Source organism: Amblyomma americanum, chromosome 5 (assembly GCF_052857255.1).
Source record: "Amblyomma americanum isolate KBUSLIRL-KWMA chromosome 5, ASM5285725v1, whole genome shotgun sequence".
Classification (NCBI taxonomy): Eukaryota; Metazoa; Arthropoda; class Arachnida; order Ixodida; family Ixodidae; genus Amblyomma; species Amblyomma americanum.
Genome location: NC_135501.1, coordinates 11,185,212 through 11,191,147, shown reverse-complemented (window position 1 = coordinate 11,191,147; position 5,936 = coordinate 11,185,212). Strand labels below are relative to the sequence as shown.

The following is a 5,936-nucleotide window of genomic DNA, read 5'->3' as shown; positions in this document are numbered from 1 at the left end:
AGAATTCTACAGATCCGTAGTTGTCTGGATGGTGTCGTCGTCGACCTTAGGCCCGTTTCACATGCATGCGATTTTCGCCTGCGACACTGCGAACTCCGTCGGTCTGCGACTGGGGAGGGCCTTCGGTCTAGTCGCAGACGGCTTGCGATCGAGTTCCGTCCGGTTGGTATTCAATCGCAGCTTCGGTGTGTTTGTTCAGCGACTGAACAATGGGGAGCGCCGAGACTGCGTGCGACGTGCGGTCACGTGGAGCTGTTGCCGCGGTGGAAGCAAAACTGTTTATTCTAATCGAAACATTGAAATAATGCCCCACATCTAAAAATACAGTCGTCATAACATCATTAACACATTTCGTGTAGCGTTTCTGTCGCATTTAATCATGGATTGGCTTTGCAAACATCAAGAAACCTTGAATGTCCCTTTGACCGAATTCGCTGCGGAGTTGCATGTGAAAGCACAGGCCGAAAATCGCACTGCGGCGTCACCGGCTTGGCCGACTTTTTCGTTCTAGTTGCAGCATGTGAAACGGGCCTTATGCGACAGAGCGGTTCCTCTGTGGCGGAATGTGCACTCTCGACTGACCACCACCGAAGTCGCCGTCACGTCGTCGCACAACTCAAAATCAGCGAATGGACCAAACAAAAGTCGATGGCAGCAGCACACAGCGAGCGAATGGGTTTGGAATGCTTCGGAATGCGTTTGGAAATTGTTGGGAAGCACCTTAGAACACAATTCATCAGCGGCGGAGCCCGCGGCTGACGTCGCCGCGCCGCGCCTCGACGGCGTCGACACGCTCGATCTTCCTTTACTTTGATGAATGGATGGATGGATACGGCTGAACCCTTTACATCGGGCGGTGGCTCAAGCCACCTAGCCCTGTGCGAGAGCTCCCTCTGGCGGGCGCTATCTGCTTACAGCTTAATTCGGTTTCACTGAGCTTTTTCCTCGTAACTATGCCTCTACCTCAGACTGCGCAGTCGGAAAATATTCGTTGTTTATTCAACTCCACACTTATACCGCGAAAGTGTTCGATAAGGAAAAGATTAATAAAACTTTAAATTCTTGAACTCACCCAAGTGCAGCCCAGGAGCTCAAACGAGTTTTAGCGCGTTCGAAAATTATAAACTATTATAAATAATGAATTATAAAATTAATCTTCTACCCTGTATAATGGATGGTGCAATGTTCATCAACGCCTGCCAGTATACATTTAACATTGGATAAGGGGTGGCAAGCCAAGGCCAATATAGCCAGGTTTCGAAAATGGCTTAGTCAACTCTGGCAAAGAGTGGGATAACTCTGGCTAACATGGCCCATGATAGCCAGGTTTCGAAAATGGCTTAGCCAATTCTGGCAAAGAGTGGGAGAACTCTGGCTAATATGGCCCATGATAGCCAGCCTTTGAAAATGGCTTAGCCAATTCTGGCAAAGAATGGGAGAATTCTGTCTAATACCCCTGCCACACGGCAAATTTAATGTCATTTCCATCGAATGACATTCGTTCAAAACATTAGTTTGCTGCCGCACGAGAAAATATAATGACATTCGATGAAAACGACTTTAGGTATCGAATGAGTTTGGGGAACTCATTCGCCAGCAAACTCTTTGCTAATGTGTTCCCTCGACACCAGAGACTTGGTGAGAATATGCACCGAACATAAATTTCAAACGCGACACAAGCATTATAATATTTCAACGACCGTATAATTCTGTGGTCGTTCATTTATTTATATAATAATACCGAATAGCACCAGAAAAAATAAAACTGTCACTCTCGCTACCAGCCAACCGGAATGGACGAGCAGGCATGTTTTTTGGCTTTTATGTGCAGCGTGGCCCAAAGCCAGCCGTAGCCAGCCCATGAGCCAGCGGCAGGCGCGTGCGTTGTGTTGCCGGAGTCCGGAGTGCTGGCTGTGTCAATTGCTGCGGTAGTTGTGCGCTCGGAGTTGTTTGTTATTTATTCTTGCTGGATCCGCGATGGCCGAGGGCGGAGCAAAAAACCGAGCTCAGTGGACAGAGTCGGAGACTTACTTTGATTAGAATCAAAGTGTGGCAGGATCACCTTTGTGACTTGCGCCGGACAAAGAGGAACGCGAAAGTTTATGCTGCTATGAAGTCGAGAGTGTGACGGAATCCCGTCTGGCCGGGGGGATACATTTCAAAACAAAGAGACGCCGACCAGTAAAACGAAAAAATTGTATTGACGTTTCGGCGCCCAGAACGGGGGCCTTGTTCACAATGGAAACACACCAAGAGGGTTCGTCTTTTTAAAAACTATAGTAATCGCCGTAAAGATCGCGCGTAAATCGGGTTAAGATTGCCCTCGTTACGATTAAGCGTGTGAGCCGTTGTCTGTATCACCAGGGACTCGAGATGAAGCCGTGATGTTGTCAGTTTCTCTTTTTCGATGATTCTTGCTTTTTCCCAATCTATTCTGTGATTTGCCGTCACCGCGTGCTCTGCCAAGGCGTTATTGCGGGTATCTTCTTTCTGCACATCACGAGCATGTTGCTGTAGGCGCTTCTTGTAACTTCCGGTTTCGCCGATGTAAACACCGTTGCAATCTGCACAAGGGATGGCGTAGACAACTCCTGGGAACGTCAATACAATTTTTTCGTTTTACTGGTCGGCGTCTCTTTGTTTTGAAATTTATGCTGCTATGCACGAAGCCCTCCACGCAGAGGGCATTGAAAAGCCGCTTAAGGCAATCAAGGCAAAAATCGAGAACCTGGGAAACAAGTACAGGTAAGCACTGCCTTTTTTTTTCGTTATGTAGTACGTGATCTGAACCAGCAGCGCGCAGCAGCACGGGCATAGTACGCGGAGACGACACCCGCGCAACGGCAGTGCTCGTCCTGTTCCGTCTTCATGTCACTGCCCATTGCTGATAATTTCTGATGAAAAGTTGACTAACCAGACAGCCTTAAGGTGCTAGTTGTTTACCTCCGCATTTTTTTTTTCATTTAGTAGTCCTCGCTGCGTAAAGTGACAGCACCCAACTTTAAAAACAACAAAATCAAGCGTTTACTTCCACGACCGTGTGCCGATTTGTTTCATCAAAGTGGCTTTTATCATGGTGCCACGGTCCTTCTCTCCTTAAACATTGTACTCTCGTAGCAATTCTGAAAACTTCATGAACAATAACCAACTTTTCCAGGGAGCTGAGGAAGAAAACAACGGGGCAAGGAGCAGTAGCATGGAAATTTTATTGGGAATTACACCAATTCCTAGGCACACTTCCTGCTAATGACTCTAGCCTGGCGGAAGAGACAGTCTGTCGCCAGGAAGCCACAGCTGAGGAGGTAAGAAAAAGAGCAGCATGTACAGGGTCTCTGAACTGCCGCCGCACCTTCATGGTTTTCAGTCAGTACTACACCTTCATGGTTTTCAGTCAGTACTGTTGTGACACAAAATGTTTTATTTTTGTTCGCCAAGAAAGACATGTACCATGGAGTGTACCGTTCTGAAGCCGCACCTTTCTTTACCAGCTCTCATATGATGATGACACAAGGTGAATATATGTTTATCACAGTATGCAACATAGCTTGTATATTATTGTCTGTCATGGCTTGTGATTGTGATTAAACACTGACTATAGCCCTTGCCATGGAGATTCTAAAGACACACCTATATGATGTGTCAATCTATTGTGCTTCAAGCTCTTGATTACTTTGTCTTTGCATACCAACATTTGATATGTATTACTGGTTCAGCTTTTCCACAGCATGGTGCACGGTCAAGACGAAAGCCCTGTATATTCAGGTCCTACAGACTACGTGGATGAGACATCCAGCGGCCCATCGCCCCTGCAGCTTTCCTCCCCTGGTAGCCCTGACCATATTTCAGAAGCAACTGTTTCTACGGGACCACAAACACCAGCGGAGAAGCAGTTGATGGCTAAGCAGCGGTCCCCGTGCATTCGCCCAAAAAGGCCACAAAGGGACATCTTACTGAGCCAGCTCATTGAAGAGCAGCGGAAGCTGCGTATTGCATTCGAAAATTCGAAGCAAAAAGAATTTGAGCTCGGCGAAAGGGCACTGAAGATGCAAGAAGAAGCTGCCGAGCGGGAAAAGAAGGCTGCTGACAGGGAAGAGCGCATGATTTCATTATTAGAAAAGTGCTTCCATAAATAAAATTAGCAATTACTGGCGCTTTGGTTGTTTATGTTGCATGGTGCTTTCAGTGATGGTAAGAAGTCACATGACAAAAGCAGCTTAACATTCAACACATGCCAAAATATTGCATGTAGCAGCTGAACACACAGGCTCCATTTTGTAGCTTGCCGGAATTTCATTGCACATGTGATGGCTAGCTTTGCATTTGGAGTTTGTACACACGTGCTCATGGATATGCACACCAAGATTTATACAAAAATTCTTAACATAAAATACTACAAGGCACCTTATGAGAAAAAATGGAAAAAAGCTCAAAATGGGCTAATAAAGCATAAACAATAGGGACACAAGGCAACTAGTGAATACTTTGTATCACTTGAAGTATGAACATGGCTACAGACTGTGCCACAACAGTGATCAACGCGTCATTGAAACGAGGATTAAACTGCTGAACCATGCACACCACTTGTAACAGCAAGCACATATACACCATTTGTAACAAAGAAAAAGCAGCTGCAGTGTTGAATGTACTATAAAAAATTAAGACCTGCCACTAGAAGCTGCAGTTGTACATATTTTGAAGCACAGCTGCAAGTTCGGAGCTTGGACCATTTGTTCACAGCATGTGCAATCTTTTCCTGCTGCAAGCTAAACACTCCTCAGATTCCTGCTCTGCGGGATGCTCTGCAGAGGCTTTCTTTTTTAGAGAAATAAGTGGCAAGGGCTGCCCTGACTTCATTTCTATGGCTGCTGGCTTCAGTTGTGTTATGCACAGGTCGTGCATACAAGGAATCAAACTCGTGCACTTCTTGCACCCACTGCTGTTCTATGGGGTCATTTAGAGCGTCGCAGATGTTGTGCAGAACACATGCTGCTTTGATGGCTCGCTTTGCGGTTGGAAGCTTGCACTCCATTCGCTTCATGACGAATCTGAAGCGAGCCTTCAGTCGTCCAAAGGCATTCTCTACTATTCTTCTTGTCTTTGACAAACTGTAATTGAATTGCTTCTTTCGAGCCTGAAAGAGCATTCGCAAACGGCTTGAGAAGATTTGAAGTTAAAGGGAAAGCTTGGTCGCAAAGCACCATAGGTGGCACAGCTACTCCCTCGATGACGGACACAGGTGACTGGAAGTAGTCACTCTTGATGTGTTTGGAGAGCTGTGACCGCCCGTACACAAAAGCATCGTGGCATCTTCCAGGGCTCCCCACATTCAGGTACCGGAAGCTGTACTTGTGGTCAACAATGGCCAAAAGAATGATGCTGTGCCTGCATGAAACAGAACAAATTGGACATTATTAGCACTTAACAATCACGAGAGAAATTTCGTAATTTTTCTCTGCACAAAAATACATGGCAATATTTCTGTCATCAACCAAGGTACCGTTAGCATTGTTCTAAGCTCACAGACCTTGAATTGAAGGCACAGAAGTCAGTACATAAAAAAAGCGGCAGAGAATTGCCTGGTTGCTTGATTAATGGCTTCAGATTTAACACACAAAAGATAAAAACACACTTACCACCCTTTATAATTGTAGTAATCAGCTGCATGCTCTTGTGGTGGTGAGATGGGAATGTGACATCCATACATGGCGCCGAGAGCCTGGGGGAAGCCGCTGAACGCATAGAATTCACGGATGTGATTGGGCATTTCTTGCCGGCTGACCATGTTAAGCCACTCCCTTCCCAACACATCAATGACTGCGGCAAAAAACTCCTTGGTGAGGAGATTCACTGTTGACCGTCCTACACCAAATAGATGGGCGATGGTCTGGTCCTCAGCGCTGGAACGCAGCCGGTAGAGTCCTATCGCTACGCGTTTT

At 46.3% G+C, this 5,936-nt stretch overlaps 1 pseudogene; it reads right to left on the bottom strand.

Moving 5' to 3' along the window:
- Positions 1 to 4,774: 4,774 nt before the first annotated feature.
- On the bottom strand, positions 4,775 to 5,396 carry LOC144133705 (uncharacterized; annotated as a pseudogene).
- Positions 5,397 to 5,936: the final 540 nt, after the last annotated feature.